This window comes from Convolutriloba macropyga, chromosome 3 (assembly GCF_964194025.1).
Source record: "Convolutriloba macropyga chromosome 3, txConMacr16.3, whole genome shotgun sequence".
NCBI lineage: Eukaryota > Metazoa > Xenacoelomorpha > Acoela > Convolutidae > Convolutriloba > Convolutriloba macropyga.
The window spans coordinates 46,196,578-46,216,923 of NC_134470.1; positions in this window are offsets into that span (position 1 = coordinate 46,196,578).

The window sequence follows — 20,346 nt, forward strand, 5'->3', positions numbered from 1 at the left end:
TAGAATTTCAATTTCAATTGAATTTCAATTAAAAACATGAAGAATTTTCTTGATTATATCTGTTTTCTCGCAAATTTGGATTGTTTTATTTTGTTTATCACATTCTGAATTATCAATTTGCGTGACTATTGAATAAGAGAAACTACAGAGTGACAAAAAATTCACGGCGATCTGATTTCAGATTCTGATTAAAGAGTTTTGAATTCTGAAGCAAATTAAATCTCCATAACCAGCGATCATAGCTGCTTGATAGCAAAAACTTTTGGAACACGTTTAGTGGTATCAGTTTTTTTCCGTTAGTTTCTTTACCCTGACTTTGATTTAAAACCATAGTGGTTTCCATGATTCGCCATTAATTGTTGTTCTGTGCTGACTTGTGTTTTTTCTCACTGATAACAGGTTTTACCAGTGTATTGATCAAACTTCATTCATATAGCTGATGATTCCAATTTACTGCTTCTTTTTCTTCCCAAAAGGCAATTTGTCTTCGAACAGCTTTGTCGATTATTCAAGTCTCCCCAACAGATTGCTGTTTTTCACTTGTATTGGTGTTAGCTGTGTCAGTTTGTCATTAATCGGAATTGTCAATTGATATTTTCTGTTGCCCTAAATTACTTAATATGAGTTTCTAATAGTATAAGCATACTTCATCGTGTTTCGTTTGAACTTTTAGGGAATTTATCTTTCAACTTGTATTTTGTTGTTGTCCCTAAACAGGTTGTTTGAAGTTTTCACAATATACTTTTTGGCAATGCAAACTTTAGCACAAGAAGTTTTTCTATATAAATTTTTCTATTTTTCTTGCGTTTTGTATTTACTTGATAATGTCGCTCTATATGATTTGATATCCACTTTGTAAAGTCAATTGTATGGTAGTTTCCATGAGAAACCATGAAGAATATCGCCCATAAAATAACTTGGAATTGTGCAACTTTTTTGACTTCTGTTTGGTTTTGGCTGATTTTTGCTTTCTTGTAACAGATAAATAAGTGTATGCACAGGTCACTTAATATAATTCTTTTGCTCTCATGTATAAATCTAAATTGATATTTTAAATTACTGTCAAAATTGAATAGAGATTATCCATAATAATTGCGATTCGGTTACTTAAGATACATTTTTATGAAAAATGAATTGAGAGTATGAAAATTTCAGAGCAAAATGATTTCTAATTTTGACGAAAAAATTTGATAGATGAATTTTTTTTGATTTTGAAGAAAAATAAATCTCAATATAAAGCCATCATAAATATCTGAAAGGAAAAATTTGTAAACGCATTTAATGGTATTAGTTTTTTCAGTTAGTTTTCGATTCTGATTTTGATTTAAAACCATAGTTGTTTTCATGATTCGCCATTAACTGTTTTTTTGTGGTGACTTGCCTTTTTTTCTCAACGATAACAAACTTGATCAATTTTTTTATGAAACTTCATTCATATAGAAGGTGATTCTAATTTATCATTTCCTATTCTTTTCAAAAGACAATTTGTGTTTGAACAGTTTTTGTTGCTTTTCCAAATCTAGCCATCAGATTGACGCTGTTCAATTGTATAGGTGTTAGTTCTGTCATTTTAGTCACTGCGTGGAATTGTAAATTTATACTTGCTGTTTCTTTAAATTACTTGGTATGAAGTTGCGAATAAATTCAGCTTTTTTTTATCGTGTTTGATTTGAACTTTTAGGGATTTTTTTCTCTAAATTGCACTTCTCATGTACTCCATAAACAACTCGTTTAAAATTTTTAAAAAATAATTTTTGCTTATGCATATGGTAGCACAAGAAGATTTCAAAATAACCTGTTTTTTTTGTTTTTCTTGCATTATAATTTTTATTGTTTTTGTCGCTTTATATCATCTGATAGACAATTTGTAAAATCAATCGTATGATAGCTTACATGGCAAATCATGAAGAACATTGCCCAGGAAAAATTCGCTTGACTGGTAAATGTAGTTTTTCAATTGATGCGGTTTCTTAGCCCAAAATCATGGAGAAATTTTTATTTTTGATTTTATCTCATTTCTTGCATATTTGGATTTGGTGTTATTTTGTTTATCATATTCTGAAATATCAATTAGTTTAACTAATGAGAAGCCCAATTTATTTTCAACTGAGGCCTTCGAGAAACTACTGAGTGTGGACATTCTAGAGCGAACTGATTGCAAACTTTGACCAAAAAGCTTTTTTTGGGTTTTGAATCGAAGTAAATCTCAATAAAAATCCATCATAGCTGCTTGATAGCAAATAAATTACTGCTTGACGCGTTTAGTTGTATTAGTTTTTTTGATAGTTTTTTCACCCTGATTTTGATTTTAAACCATAGTGTTGTCCATTATTTGCCATTAATTGTTGTTCTGTGCTGACTCCTTTTTTCGTCAATGATAACAAGTTTGACCAGTCGTTTGATGAAACTTCATTCATATAGGTGGCGGTTGCAATTTATCGTTTTCTTTTCTTCTCAAAAGGCAACTTTTGAGAAAAGTTTCTTTCATGTTTTCAGAAAACACGTATTATTACCTCATGAGTTGTTATTTTCTGTCGTAGTTTTGTATTCAAAACCAAAATAATTTTGTGAATTATTTAACGTATCAAATCCGCGTGCTCTCATCTTTTCTTAAATATTAAGAAAAATGTAGAAAATAATTACAAATTGCCGAAAATGAGAACAGACAAAAAAAAATAACGTGACCTGTTCATCTTTTGAAGCTGAAGCGATTCCCATGAGGCGCTCAAGGTCATTCATTTTTTCCATAATTTGTCTGTCAGAAGTTTTTTTCCTCCCGTAGAGCAATGAAGCTAAATCTGTTAGAGAACATACACCTTGTAATATTTGTAAACTGAAAAACATAAAAGGCAAAACAAATGAAAAGTCTCATTAACAGCAACATTAACAAAATAAAAGTCTCATTAACAGCAACATTAGATACAGATTGCAGTTATGATAAATTTATGCTTAGAAACTGTACCGCAACTTGACAAACAAAATTCTTTATTTGCGTTAAAAATTTGCATAAGACATTTAGGAAAAAAGTGTATGAAAGATACTAAAGATTTAAGCAAGCTGTTGTACGTAATTAGATTAGTACGGGATATGGGAGCATCGCATAAAGATCTACTACTATCGTATTACAATCTGCAATACACGAGCGATGTACAACAGTAAAAGAAACCAGAACAGAATCTAGATAAAACTCAGTAGAGAAGCAATACAAAAGGTCATAATACTGTTACGAAATCCGCATGTACATAGCTAAACTTAGATTGACATAATTGTAATGTATATATGATGCAATAAAAGGATCAAGAGTAAGGATGATCCGGGGTGTCGCGCACTCTGTCCACCAAATTACACTCGGCTGCAAAAAAATTGTTTTGTTTGGTACACGAGTTTTTGTTTGGTTCCTCTATTGCGTTTTAACCGATTCGATAATGTTAGACTTGGAAGGAGGTTGGGAGATGTACATATCCTCCAAATTACGAATGCTATCAATTTTATCCTTCTAAATCTTTTCTGCCTTTGATTTTCTAGATGAAGCTGAAAGTCGATTCAGATCGGGGACAGAATTGTTGAAACCGTAAAACGAGTTCTTTAATTGTTCGATTTTTCTCCTTATGCAAATAAGAGACAAATTTTCCTCAAGAGTTGATAATTCTCTGAAAAAATTTGACGCTAATTTGTATAGACTGGGGTTTTGACCATACCGATTTTCTTTTGCATTTGTTCCCAACCGATAGATGATACGATCTTCGATAGATGATACTTCCAATGTTGATTATCCTGTATTGGGTTCTGTCGACAAAGTTCAGGTTCGGGTACCCTCATATGGAGTGCTTGTTGCACTCTGAACTATTACCTTTTTCCTGGTTGCTGGAGGGCTTGGATATCAGTGATATTGCCGGTGGTGCCTTTTTGGTAAACTTTCTCCCGAGCTCCTTTCCAGCAGATTAATCAAATGCTGGTGAAGTCTCCTCGGTCAAATTTTGGGTTTTGTGTCTCCAGTGCCCATCTGTGATGTAATCAGCTCACAGCTCCTCCTGGGTGCTAAAATTGGCTAAGTCGCTATTTTTGACTGTCATTTCAAGAAGTTCGAGGTCAAATATCTTGGACGCTGTGTCTGTACCTTCAATTCTGGTACCTGGAGCAAGAGCATCAAAGAGGAAACGCTTCTGCGAGACTCCAAAAGCAAATTGGGGATCTACTCTACTTTTTGGTTTATCGCTATTTGTGCAGAGAGTTCGTTTTGAGGTACTGGTTGACTTTTTCAGAGAATTTAGCGTATATGTTCACGAGTCTTGTGTCTCGTTCTTTATTGTTTTGAGATACTGCGTCCTTTATGAACGTTGTGTTGCTGGCTTTCAAGTCCTATTCGCTTCTCTCGATGATTTTAATCCAGGCGTCAATTCCGAAAAACTGTGAAAGCGTCGCCTGGTCAAAAAAACTGCGCAGTCGTATAAATTTTGACGAATTCCTCGACCCGGGCGCCTGATCAAAAAAGAATTGTATAAATATGTTTGAGTTGAGTATCTGATAGCCGGGTTCAGTCGCTAAACGTGTGGCCTCGCAAATGCCAAGTGATAATTTATAGGTTTTAAAGTTTTCGTAAAATTCGTCATCTTTTCAGCTGCTCATTCTGTGGTTTATTACAAGCAAGATGGCGCTTTAATGTCTGGATGAACCGTTCAACTAGGTCAAAAGCGCGATGATGATATACAGGAGCTCTGATTATGTTGATGCCACCATTTTCACAAAATAATTTTACCTGGTTGCTTATCAGACAACGTATTCCTTCGCGACGTGAATTTTTGTGTTTGCCGTGAGTGTAAAAATTTTTCGAGCAAGTTAAGTACGTTATTGTTCAATGTTGGGGAAGAGACTTTGCGGAACGATAATTTAAAATTTATATTTTGCCAACAGTATTTAAATATCGTGACGTTAATAATCTAAAAATAGACCCTCAAAGTCCACATGTAATTCCGCCCTGACATTTGGTTAGCGGATTAAAATCACACTTACGAATTTTAGGTTTCGAATTTTCAATGATAGCTACATTGCAACGTTATAAAAACGTCGTTTTTTTCAATCGGGTAATAGACTTGTCGAAAGGTGACAAAAATCAACGTAGGAATCCCGCATTTTGTGTAGGTTCTGATACAAATACAATTTTTGGTCTAGCTCTACTAGAAAAAAGTTCGTCACTTGGTTGTTCCTAATCGCTTATTTGAAATTTTTTAAAACGTCGTTTTTTTAATCGGGTCTTAGTTAATATTAGTTTAAAATTAGTTTAGTTTTATTAGTTATTAAATATTATTTGTTTCATGATATAAACATGTCATTAATAGTTGTCATTTTATAAAGTTGTCTGTTTTGGAGAGAGCTTTTCGAGCCTAGTTTTTTTAGTGCTCTGCTCAATTCTCCTATAGCTGTAGTTTGTAATTCCGCCGTAGCCGGCCCCCAGCCTGGATGAGAAAGGAGGAGGGAAACACACCCAGAACATACTGGAAAAGCTCAAAAATTGGTTTTTTTCAATCAACTTGAGATAATTTTCCGACATTACTTCTGCTATAAAAAGATCTTTAAAAAGTGTATGGACTTAAGCTTCTAGCTCGTCTGTGGGGCTGAAGGTGGCTCGTGTATGTGGCAGAACGTGGCTCGTCTATGTTCCAGAATTGGTGCGTCTATGGTGCTGACTTTGGCTCGACCGTAAGTACCTGGTGCTTTAATGGTACTCGACCTAAAGTACCTGGTGCGTTAACTGAAGTACGTGCTCGTTTATGCTGCTCGTTAAATAAGAATCCTCGACTACGTATTTTTGAACACACCGTACCCCTGTGTGCGTTCAAAAATGGTCTGCGTCATAAACGAGGACAAACGAAAACCTCGTCCTGGGAAGTACACGGGTTTAATTGGAGGCTTCAATTAGCAAATGATAATTAATGTACGACCATAAATTTTTGGGGCAATTTTGTTCCGAGTTTAGGGGTTGGGTGTAATGAAAAAATTCGATGATCAGTAAGGAAATGGAAAGCTCTTTGTCTTGTGTAAATACTTAATTTCAAATTTCGTTGTGACTGCGGCTTTTGAAAAAAAAAGGTGTGCGATTAAGTTTTTTAATGAAAACATTATCGAGGATTTTGAGGAAATCCGTTTCCTTAGAGTAATTGATGGTCGTGTCCATCTTGTCGTAGTAAGCACTGTTTAGAGTAAACTTGGGATAAAACGAAACAATGGGGTTTTTCTGCGAGTTTAAACCCGAATGTCTAAGTGGGGGAATGAATTGATCCATAAGCAAGTAGTGTATCGAGCTATAGGATTTTAACTGATTGTTGGAGAGTGATATTAAATCTTGCTTATCCTGAATGGAATTGGGGAAATTGTTATAAAACGGATGAATTAGAGAAGGATTGATTACACTTGGACTAGGAAATTGGCGAAAAGCGGACTTGAAATAACGCTCTCCATAAGCTTATATACTCGGCCCGTATTTTCCTACACTTTGTGGCTTTCCTCCCCACATTTGGTACGATAACGAGATTTTCGAAACTAAGCCCATAATTGAGACGGGCATGTTTTGAATGTTAAATTGTAACAGAATTAGTTTATCATTTCAACGTGTTCTTTTTCATGAATTGTTTTGTTTGCCTTATTGGGTCTTAGCTGATAAACCAATTATGACTATGAAAGTTTCAACGTACAAATCACTTTTAATTTCTTTAATGATGCGATTTATTTCAGAAGTTCCTGCTCCTTGACACTGCCCAGGTCGAGGTGTGCGTTAATGATCAGACCCATCCAGACTAAAATTGGTCATGATCAGACCCAACCAGACAATAATCTGCCATGATCAGACTTTAGCTCGTTTTTCATACCTGCTCGTTTTTGACTCGTTTTTATTGTTGCCATGATCAGACCCATCCAGACCATAGTCAGCCATGAACAGACTTTAGCTCGTTTTTAGAAATTGTGCTCGTTTTTACCTCGTTTTAAAACTCTTTGCTCGTTTTTACCTCGTTTTAAAAATTTTTGCTCGTTTTTACCGCGTTTAAAAATTTCTGCTCGTTTATAATTTTTTTCAGTCAGACTTTAGTACATAGAAGCGGTGAAATTTTCTGTTATGCGATTAATTTTGAACATTTAATAGGTAGCAAGTACCACAAAACACAATTGTCATAATCTGTTAAAATTGACAAAGCACGTAGTCCCTGCAAAATATTCAATCATACGTTTTGTGTTCCGATAACATAACGTTTTCATTGATAAAATTTGTACCTTTCTAAAAAAGCATGCACTTCGTTTCACACTTTTAAAAAAGATATCGTGGTGCTTACGATATTGCTTTCCGACCAAAAACTATCTGTTGTGTGAGCACAACCACTAGCTCTCTCGCAAGGTGTTGCACCTGACGATATTGTTTATGTACGTTTCGAAATGTGTATTTTCTGCATTTTAATAGATTACATTTTTTATTAGATTGAAATGAAATGGGTGATTCGCTGCCCAATTAGTTCCAATTTTATATTATTTCTGAACAGGTGGTACAGAGTTGCAAGAACAAGAACGAATTTAATAATTTGTTGTGTCAAACCCATTAAAGATTGAAATTGTTTGGATTAATTTGTGCCATAAATTCTTCAAGATGGTGACAATTTTGAGACTAAAAGAGTAATTATGGATTTAGTGTTTTTACACCCTGAACATTCAATAGAGTTTTTTGCAAAGTGGCAACTCCTTTCTTATGATCCCGTTGTGACACTTTCTTACCTTTTTATATCATTGAGAAAACAGTATGTATATATCAGTGGGGCCAGTGTAAATATAGCTGGCAGATTGCCAGAAAAAAGCCGCAATAGCTTCGTAGACCTGCAGTCTAAAAAAACAGTTAAAAAGACACACCAAAAATAGTCTTTTCCTTGAAAGCTGAGATGTTACATTTTGATTAGGAATCTCTATATGTCATTGCTGTGTACTGAAGTGTGCTACAATCAGTAACACTGTTTAATAATATTAGTGCTATTTTGAGAATTTACGTTATAGTACGTGAAGCATAAACTTGAATTAGACAAAGTCCATTCTAACATGTCCACAAATTACAAAGTAGTTTTAAATAAACTACTATTTTAAGATCACTAACCCAAACTGAGAATACCATGACGTGATATCATCACGCCATTTTGAGAACACCAACTTAACCTTGGTAACTCTGTCGACACTGCTATCTCTATCCAATAGGATACTAGAGAGACACGTGTTCGTAGGTATAACAGGAGCTTGCACGCTCAACCACCAGCTCAATTTGGTCCCTGATAACTTCTGATGTAAATCATACTCCCGTATTTTTCCCTTGCTGAATTCTCAGCTTACTTGAGATAGATTTCAACTTATCATATTTCTTAACTAAGAACTTTCAAAGTCAGAAGATATTAACTTAGCACAATTTTGGAAATCAGGTAAGTTCATCTTAATTTCTCTAAGTTATAAGTTAACATCTCCTAAATTCTATCAAAGTGACAAGTTAACTTAGAATATTTCAATCTATGCTAACTAGTGCTAGCTCCGTCTTAATAACATTCTTTAACTATTCTATCCCTTAATGCTCGGTTCATAATTGATGCTTTTTAATATAACTTATTAATTCATATTTGCATTTAACTTTCTTTAATATATAAATAAATGTCAAGAGTAGAACTAGGGGTTGAACTCTCAGTTTATACATGTGGTCCCGCGATTAACCCCGTCGTTAAAGTATCTAATGTAGGGACCAGCAGTATAACTGGTGGCCCCAGAGAGGCCACTCACTTCAATTTAACTTGTTCATTTAAGTTATCACAGAAGCTTTAAGACTAATTCGCTCTATCTTAAAATCATTCGAATTAAATTGTCCATTTATAATATTAGAGAGGCCCTAAAATTTAACTTGTCTAACTTAACTATTCAAAAGGAATTTAACTTAAATTCTCAATTGAATTTGATTTTTAATGCTCTTCTGTTCTTAACCATCTTTAGTTTAATAATTCGGTAGTAGTTCTGGTAGTAGTAGTCCCCCACCAGCCGCTATCCCCCCACCTGAAACGACCATAACACATCCAAATCTTTCACTTGTATCGTTCTCAGGCAATGATCTTAATCAGGATGCCACTTTTTTTGAAAACTCTGTAGAAAACAAAATACTCTTTTCATTAGGAAATAAGCCTGCAGCACCCGCCATACAAACAAGCTATGATAAAAGAAAACAATCCTTATTCGGCTCACTTTTAACTGATACAGCACTAGATTGGTTTGAAAGTGAATTTACAGATGCTACAATTTTGAATACTTTAAAAGATGAGTTCAAAAAAAGATTTACAGATGGTAAAGACCAATTCAGATTTAGACTTGAGGTTGAGAACACATTCAGGCAGGAAGGAGAATTAATAAAGAATTATATACATAGAATAAAAAGTGAAGTTGATGAAGGTTGGCCAGAAAAGATACCTGCAAGTTTTGAAGGTGATGACAACATAAGGAAGGAGAACATAATTCAGCACAGACAGCGAAGTCAGAAATACATAGATTTTGCTATAAGAGGGCTAGGACCACAAGGCTTAAAACGCAAAGCGCACAAAAAAACCTATTGAAAATCCGTCAATAACTTTGGCACAAGTTGTTGATCACTTGGTCGTAAAAGACTTAACATTTTCTGTAACAAAAGCATCTAATGGAGCTACAAGACTAGATAAAATTATAACACTTGAGAGCAAAATCAATGATTTCACCAGTCTTTTCAAAAGCAACGAAGTAAATGCTATAGATATTTCTAGGCCTAGGGATTAAACGTAAAAACCAGACTCAACAGTACTAGGTTCTGTGATTACTGCAGATGTAATGGTCATTCTATCTCTAGATGTACAAAAAAACAAATATATGATAGTGGTAACAAATTGAGAAAAGAACTAGTTGAACCAAGAAGGCTAAATATAACATTCTCCGATGACTATAGAAAGAATAACAGAGGCAACCGAATATTTAGTGGTCATAGAAACCAAGGCTATCAACCAAGAGGAGGTTACTCCAACTATAACCCTAGGTTCAACAAGCCTAACTATCAACAGCAAAAAACATCTTTTAATAACTATGGTAATAGATTCACTCAACCCTACGAACAAACCTTCCCTCAGCAAAACACATATAGAAAAAATTAACCAAATCTTGACCAACAATCACCATCACCACAACAACAGCAACAGCCACAACAAGGCGCTAGCTTCTATGCACCAAACAGAAATATCTATCTACAACAACGACAATCAAAATCTAACAATATTCAGCAACAACCAAATCAAATAAGTTTCGTTGAAGGTGACAATGACTACGTAAATGCTATAACAGACTTCTTTCCTTTAAACTATGAAAGTCCCCGAACGCTACTAAAGAAAGTAGTACTAAGTCAAGAAAGTACCTCAACTAATATCACTTTGCCACCGGAGACATAGAAAAGTAACAGTGATTTGGAAGTAAAAATTGTGATCGACACAGGATCAACTTGCAATATCATCAATACTCCTACATACCTTGCTCTAGTAAACCTCGGACAAAATTTGCATCTACAAAGTACAATATGTGATTCAAAACATATACTGGTTCATCAATCGGAATGCTTGGTTACACAACTATCCAATCTAGTTTTGAAACTGACGGTAAATACACAGTCCCTCATAAAGTGTTTGTCACTAAAGAACAGAGACAGAACATAATAGGTATTGATTTTTGTCATTTGTTTCTAAAAGCACTTCACTTCGATTTTCCCGCAGTTGAATTAAAAACTGAATGAACTTAATTTGCTACGGCTCACTCAACAATGGGAAAGATTATCCATAACCAAAAAAAAATGGCTGTTTTAAACATAGTTCAACTGATCTTTCTACAAAAGAAAAGTACGCAATAGCACAAGCAAAAGCACCCAAATCAAGCCTTATTTCCACCAGGAACATATTTCATGCCTCATATTAATGTTGCAAAAATTGACTTAGTCTTCGTAAATACAATTTGTCCAAAACCTGAAGGATTTCTACCAATATTCATGGAGAATCAAACGAATCACCCAATACAGAAGAATAGAGGAATAATAGGTTATGCTATATGTGACATAACAGACAAACCTATACAAAAACACAATATCAAAAACTGTGCAGACTTCACAAGTACAATACTAAATGAATGTGAGGACTATAACTGTTGTTTTATACTGAACACAGTAGTAAACAATTTACAAGAAGGACACCAAATTCAAAATAAATCTTGCATTAGGTATGTAGATTTTCGTACCCAATCCATATTTCACTCTAATATGCTTATACTATAGCGCACACAATATCCTCAGATGCAGAAATGAGAAGAGGTTTCGCCAATACAATTTCAAAAAGAATACTCTCCCAAACGATTACTGTAAAAGTAGAAACTGTGATACAGGTGACATAATAACTTTCAAAGCAGAAAACAATTTAAGATATAATTTGATCACTAAAGCTAATTATTATGATAGTTCAACCACACATACAATCAGAACAGCACTACTTGCTATGAGAGATCACGCACTAGGACTAAAATTACGCGGTATAGCAATGCCAAAAATAGCTTGTGGTTTAGACGTAATGGATTGGAGAGAGATATCTTCCCTAATTGATCAAACATTTAACAACTCAGGAATAACTATCTATGTGTATACAAGCGATCATCTTACAAAAAAATGATATTGACAAACTACAAAAAAGTAAAAACTAATACACTAGAACAGGAAGAGGTGCTCGAAGTTATTGAAAGTGAGTTAATAGAAAAAAGCAAAGATGGGAGAGAATTAGCAACAGAATTCTCTACCGAAGCCAAGGAATTATGTAGACCCAAAGTCAACCACCAGTTTCCTAAGTTTAGAGATAAACTACAAAGCAACCGAATCATAAATAAAGCAACCGAATCATAAACGTCAGTGACTTTGTAATTAAGCAAAATAGAAATACTTTTCATGACATAGAGTATCTAGAAAAGTTTTTGGATAATTTTGATTTCACGCAACAAAGTGATTTGACCGATGATGAATTGTTTGAGTTGATAGAAATAATAATTGACGATAATGATGTTTATTCACAACATAAGTATGATATTGGCCGAACTAAACATAAGTTTCACCTAACCTTAAAGAAATACGCTACCTTTAAAAAACAACAACCTAGCAAAATACCCATTCATCTCAGATATAAATTAGAAAAGCTAATGGATGAACTAATCCTAGCAGGAATCATCAGAGAGCTCAATGAGAACGACGATATGAATAGTTGGTTTGTCAATCCTGTTATCATACTACCTAAGAAGGATTATGTAAAACTAGTCATTGACGCTAGATACTTAAACTCTATAACTGATACGAGTAATTCTAGTCAGCCACTTGAACCACTAAACGTTATAATGACAAGAATCACTGGAACTATTGTTACAAGTAGTGATTTATCATCAGCTTACAATCAAGTTCCACTAACCAAAGATACAAAGAAGGTTACAAGTTTCATTGTAGGAGGTAGACAGAGCACCTATCAGGTAGGATTTTATGGTCTTAAGCCATTACCCAGTTTCTTCAGCCAACTTATGCGTTATGCATTTGAGCCTCTTATAAAACGTAAACAAGCCGTAAGCTACTTAGACGATACTATATTACAAGCTATAGATAAACGAGAAATTTTCACAATAGTAAGAGAATATCACTCTTTGCTCCGAAAGGCAAGCCTTAAAGCAGCCCCTGATAAAACAATGTTTTTCTTACGAAAAGTGAGATTTCTAGTTATATCTAAAGATGGACTATCTCCATTGCTTCGCGCATAGAAGATACTAGAAACCTAAAAACGCCAGAATCGAAAACAGAAGTTTTAAGAGTTCTAGAATTGATGGGTTTCTATCACACCTTTTTTTTAAATTTTCACAAAGATGCAAAACCTCTATATGATTTAACAAAAGATACAACACTATTCAAGTGATTACCAGAACAGAACACAAAAAAATTCACGGATCTTAAACAAAGATTATGTCACGACATTTCTATCGCATTTCCTTCAGATGACTATCCCTGTCACATACATGCTGATTCATCTAACTTAGGAACAGGTTAAGTTCTTACACAAGATTTCCTTGATAGAAAGCGTATGATTTCAGCCAACTCGAGAGTTTTTGATAAAGCTGAACAAAAAGTGTCCCCTCAACATAGAGAGCTATGTGGAATGATATCTGCATTACAAACATACGAATTTTACGTTATTGGATCCCCATTTCCAATCTATCTCTGTTGTGATCACAGACCAATTCTGTTTCTTTGGTCACGACGTGGACAAATGTCACATCATTTCTTTAAGTATCAAGTTGTAGTAACTAAGTTTCAAATCTTGCAAATTATTTACACTGAAGTCAAAAATTTAGCGTTTCCTGATTTTCTTAGCCAAAACATTTCCTTAGCAGATGCTAAACTCTATCAATTAGAACACAAGGTATTAACTAAGAACATAAAGTTTCACATTAACAGATAAGAAGTTTACTACTCTGTACTACTTCAAGACGATAAAGACGCAACAGCTAACGACTGTTATCCAATTCTTGCTAAAGTCAGAGGTGAAAGAAGGAAACTTATTATTATAAATGATGAAGGTGACTTTAGCGTAGATGATGCACCAGACTACACAACTGAACACAGTAATGCTATACACAGTTTTTCTGATTGTTTTCGCTACGGCACACAAAAAAATCAAATAAAGAAATTAATTTCAGAACTATCTAGTGAATATGACAACCACTATTACTCCGAGATAGAAAAAATAGCTTATAAGTGATGATCGAGAAGGTTATGATGAACAAGATTGGTTAGACCTAGGAGGAGGAAAATTTGAAAATTCACTTATTGAACAATTAGAATCTGCTAAAGCCGATATTTCCGAAACATCTCAGAGAAGGATGTTCACACAGATACGTTATATTTAATAGCTAAAGTTACAGATTTCCAAAAAACGCTAATCTTAACGCTGATACTGTCCTTGAAGAACAAGTAAACGACTCCTTGATAGATAAAGTAAGAGATTGGTTAAAGGTAGGCAAAGCTCCAGAAAAAGACTACACAACTAAACAAACTAAAGCACTACAGGCTTATAGAAATAATTTCAACTTGTTATCTCTAGAGAGTCAATATGGTTTACTCTGTTGTTCTGAACCTTGTGAAGACGGCTCATTTGACGTTAGGATATGCGCACAACTTTTGCTATTTATTAAGATATTCGAGGTGCCACATACGCATTAGCTGAGTCGTCACAGAGCAGAAAGCACAACTTATTATAGAGTTAAGCAATATTTCTATTGGCCCGGTATGTTTAAATTGATTGAAATGCTAATGTTAGATTGAATAAGTTGCCAAACTAATAAGTCAGCACGCAAAAACTTAAACGAAGCACCCTTAGAACCCTTTATTGATCATAAACGGCCACTACAAACACTTGGTAAAGTAAATAGATTTTGACTCGGAATAGAAGATGCGTTCTCTAGTTTATACAGGTTTATCCTAGCAAGAATGCCGAAGCTCTCGAAACATTAAATCAACTAGAGAAATTTATAACTACATTTGGTATAGCGCAACAAATAGTACATGATAACGGCAACGGTTTTATTAATAATGATTTCGTTCACTACACAAACGAAATGGGAGTTACACTATGCTCCTTAACTGCATATTCACCGTGGACTAATGGCAAATTAAAAATACAAAATAAACATTTGACTAATAACCTAAAACATTTTATTAGCAAAAGTGGATCTAATTGGTCCGACTACACCAGAAAAATTGCATTTTTGCACAATACTGCAGTAATCTACAGTAGAGGATATGCCCCTTATGAAATACTATTCGGAACAAAACCACAAATACCCTTATCACTAAAGTTAGGACTACTACGAGATAATCAAAAGAAATGCACATCAGAGTATTGTAGTAACCTAACACCACACTCGCATAGTTAAGAAACTTGTAATAACAAAAAGATAGATATTATTACAAAACAGGTTATCTAAAGAAACGCTAAAGCAAGAGAATACATTTAAAACTATATACTCGAATACCTACACAACATGTAGACAAACTACGAATAAAGCAAACAAGTATAGCAATAGATTTAAATTCGCGAAAGCTTATACCTGAAGGTAGAAAAGTACCATTAGAAAATCACTCTAAAGGACTATTAAAGTCTAAAGAGCTACAAGAGCTACGCTCAGGTCCTTACACAGTGCAACGAATGTTAACTATTACTACATATGAAATACAGCATGATAAAACAAATGAAAAGAAAACCGTACATAGAAATCATGTAGTAATCTATTTACCAAAAAAAGAGAAAATACAAGAGTTAGTTGAGAAATATGTAGTTCCAGATGATACCCATAATTGTTATACTCATTATAATAAGCGTGATATAGCCAAATCTAACGCTCATAGAGGCGCACAACCTGCTGCTGTTTCGATGTGGCCCTTAGTAAAAACACAACATACTGCTAACTCTAATACTACACTACAGCCAACTTTTAACGTTGAGGCTACCCCAACAAAAGATTCAGCTTAGAATCGCTACAAACACGATTACATAATAATAAAACACATATACAAGGCACAAGCTCTTCTAATTTTCTACTCGTAATTAGCTAAACGTAAATTTTTTCCCCACGCAACACACTATAGTCCGACATCATCGCATTATAACTCTACAACTGCAACATCACCTAATATAACTAATTAACCAGACGCAACTGAAGTTTCGAGCGGACCGTAGCGTAATAGAAAACCACCTACATTCTTTGGTGAACCTATTCCTTCTGACTTGATACATATACTCAAAAAGAAGTAAGAGACATAATATCTTTTTTAATATCTTTATATTCAAAGCATTATCATGCACAAAAACTTTTAAAAAAATATATACAAAAAGTCAATATATACAAAAAATATAAAGTCAATATATACAAAAATAAAAAGAAAACGCTTGATTAGAAATCAATAATACACACCGATACTATGAATGCAGCAACAAATTCAGTTTTTGTCCCTCTCATCTACAAATGATGCTCTAACAGACTCTTTACGGTAGCAGTCACTAAAGTCGTATTGTCAAATATCAGGCACTCCTGATATTTTAGCTCCCTCAACATACCAGAGCATCTTTGCAACCTGGGACCAGTTTTTGGGCACCACCAAGCCTGAGAGATGGCCCACACCCACCTTTCTAGAACGTCCAGTTCGTCCTCTTGTTCTTCTGTTAAGGTCACCCCCTTTTTCAGGAAACGTTTGAAGAACTAAAAATATTGCCTCCTCAACATTCTTTTTCACATATTCTTTCTGTAAATTCTATCCCTACCATTTTTCTCTCCCTTGTCATCCCGTGACAACCCCAATAAAACAAGATAATTTTGTTTAAGGTAAACTTACATCCTTTCCTATGAAGAATTCGATCAGTTCAGTTGTCCATTTTGAACAATATCTGGTCTCCCGCATTGTCCATGGGTTAAACCTGTTGCTCACTTGACATATTCCCAAGATCTCCTCGTCCCAAAGAGCGAGTTGAAAATATGAGTACGCAGTTGACAAAAAGAACATATAACTCACAGCATCCAACCCAAACACGCCCTTCTGTAAGAAAGCTTGAAAATTATACCGACGAACTCTCCTGCGTCTTCCAGTTACTGGCGTAAACTCAATGCCATCCACTGACAATTTATAGTGAGCAGTTTCTAATTCCTCCTGTAATTCTTCTTCAGGAGACTCATAGTTCAAAGGATAGCAACTGATGATTAAAAAAGTTACAAAGAAAAAGATCGAATAAAGAAGAGAGTGGATTAAGATAGAAAGAAGAAGAGAATATTTGAAAAGAAAAGTTAAATTTATGGGAGAAAGTTGAAAAGGTACAAATTGAAGAATTTAAAATCAGCGTGTAAAAAAAATTAAAGACAGGGTACAGACTTGAGTTAAAGGAAAGAATAAACAAGGACCAACTGAGTTGCAATCACGTTAAAGGCAATGAGCAAATAGCCCACTCAACACAAATCTTACACAAAAAAGTATGCGATTAATCACCATTGCAAGCTGTCTCACACACAGAACGTCTACACATGTTTAACCCTTATACAGTTGCAATATTTAGGCATACGTTTTATTGCAAACTAACGCTGAAAACACATGTAACACATGAAAATCCAAAGCAAAACTAAATAGAAACAAGTCACCCATGACTAAATATCTCATCTAAATTAAAGTACAGAAATTTGTCCCTCGCAAACTATTTAACCCACGTTAAAGCGCATTTAGTCAGGACGCACACTTTATGCCACCTACATAGTCAATAAATAGAGATAACCTCACTAGCTTAAGGACCCAAGCAAGGTTTAAAGTAAACATTAGAGCACTTATAAACAAATAACTAACAGCAAACTTAAAGTCCTCATGTAAGAATTATGTCACCTAAGCGCAAACCTTACAAAAGTGCCCGAAAGAGATATAACTTGATGAATTTAACCGCTCAACAACTCAGACCACATAGTTGCTCAAATGCATGCTTTTTCTAATAGTTCACAAAAGTTTAAAACACAAATTTGAAATACCGCAGTATAAATACCTAAAAACGTCAAGTAATTTAACTTATTTCTGTTCGCGTTTTCTATTAATAATTCGGACTTTGTTCAAAGTTTCGGATTTCGAAACTAAAATTTGGGATTAGAAAATACAACCTAAAAAAACTAATTAAAGCCTAAAATATATAAAAGAAAGAGAGTTAACAAAAATTTTAATTTACCTTCCAATCTTTAAAGTGTTCCCCTTTAGACGTTATACGCGATAGATAAGTGAATTTGCGTTGTAAAACATACACAATAATAGTAGTTAATGTGTTCAGAGTAGAATTTTCAATTTCGTCCGAAAAGTTGTCAAAATTTCACTACAAGAATTTGAAAGATGGTGAAATTATCATTTTTACGTAGAAAAATTGAGATAAAATCAGTTAAACTGAAAACAAATATTTTTCTTCTGTCTCATACACATATTAGTTGCCCATACAATGTTCAGTTAAACGATTAGTAAATCTGAAATTTTAGCCTTAGAACAATAGCAATTTTTGACTTTTCCCCATGTAATAAGATACGGTATAGAATGAAAAATCCGGGCCCATATTTACACTAAAGAATTTGATATATATTTTTGGTTCAGCTAACGTGCCTTCACAACAGCTATTGCATTGCCAAGTTTGCTGGAAAATTTTCCCCCAAGTATTAAGATTGGGTATAGACTGAAAAAGGTAGCCCTAGAAAGTCTCAAGTGTTTTTGACGCTTGTTTTTGGTTCAAACAACGCGTCTACACAACATTTATTGCACAGCCAAGTTCGCTTAATTCTGAGTATCGTGTCAGAAAATACTGACCAAATAAAATTTTCTCCCATTTTTTAAGATTGCGTATAAAATAAAAAAGGGAGTCAGAGAAAATCTTTTAAGTTCTGAAAGCTCATTTTTGGTTAAGCCAAACTACCCATACAACAGCTATAGCACTGCCAAGTTTGTTCAAATTTGAAGCTCTTTTCATAAGTAATGACCAAATCAAATTTCCCCCCATGTATTAAGATTTGCAAAAGACAAAAAAGGGAGCCGTAGAAAGTTCGCAAATTTTTTGCTAATTATTTCCATATCACACTCTGAGTTGATGCAAAATCTACCTTCACCACAAAAATCATCAACCTTGCTATCTTAGTTGTGGATAAATTCAACTTTCACGATTCGCTCACGTATTAAGATTGGTTATAGGCTAAATAAGTAACTTCATGAAGTAAACGACAATATACGTTATATTCAATTTAGTATTATGCCACCTTCTGACTTAGCTACTATCGACAGACAACACTTGATACACTGTTCATTTTCACTTTGTAGGAATGGTCGAAAAACACATAATTTTTGCCAAAATTCTATTAAGAAACGCAATTCTATGATAGAAATAGAGAACTTAGCGCAACATCTTAGCCATATCACTAGTTTAGTAACATGCTATTTGGCTCTAGCCACTGCTAGTTATTAGCCAATCAGAGTTGAGCACACAGATTGTGGTAACTTGACCCTGAAAACCACTTTTTAAAAGCCTTACTAAAATTCAAAATGACTATTCTCCGTTTCCTTCTGAAATCAATTACTTTTTTCGCTCTGAATCTCAGCTCTAACTTAACCATCTCTCTATCTCTCTCTCTCTCTCTCTCTCTCTCTCTCTCTCTCTTTCTCTCTCCTTCTTTATCTCTGTTTCGAATTCTATCTTTCACATTTTGCCCCTTTCAACTAATAACTTAGAAAACTTAGAAAAGTTTTCAAACATTCCGAATTGTGACTACCGGCAAATACTTGTCACAACACATCTCAACAACACATATACCAAGTATCTCACTTCACTATTAATTCTTAATTCAATTATCAGTCATTAACTATAGAAAGAATATATACCTCTGAGTTGAACCTCTGAGTACAAAACTGACATTTCGGAGAGTTTCTAATTTACTATATCCCAACCAACACAAATCATATTGTAAATCTTCATCACCAGTTAACAACCACAAAACAATCTGAAAACCCATAATTGATCAATGAATATTCCCGTAAACGTCTATTGGATTATAGCGTCAAGAACCACTTTCTCAACTTCTTACAGTCCTTTTAACATCCCGCATAAGATCCTGAAATATAATAACGAATCATCCACCATTGATCGATCCTACATCTCATATAAAGATAACATTGTCCTTCTCTTTGTTAAGGACTTGTTTTTCAAGTTAGAAATAATTGTTTATTGGACCCCTAATAAACCAGAACATTTTGAACGCTTTCGTTTCCAATTGAACAACTGAAACGAAATCAACCTTGATCTCATTGGAGCTCCCTTTACTGTAGACCCTTAATCTATGTTACCACTCTCCCTTGGAACACAAGTTCTTACAGCTCTTGCATACGACCCGCTATCTTATATTAGAATATTTCTCCTACAGAAAGTGTTTTGTTTCTAATCAGTAGAGAAAAGCAGCATTCTTTTTAACATCAAAGAACAACGCAAAATTTGTCATATTTTGGGTACCCTATAATCACACGCACATTTACTAGCTAAAACATCAGATTACTTTCACAGATAATATTAACTTGAATTTGTTAGACGCACCTTATACTGTCTTCGTTTATTAAATGGAAGACGGAGAAATCAAAAAGTCACCAGCAATAGACGAAGTAATAAACATAAGTTACAAAATTTTTGTTTTCATATAACTTTGTTTAACTATATTCTCACCTGTTGC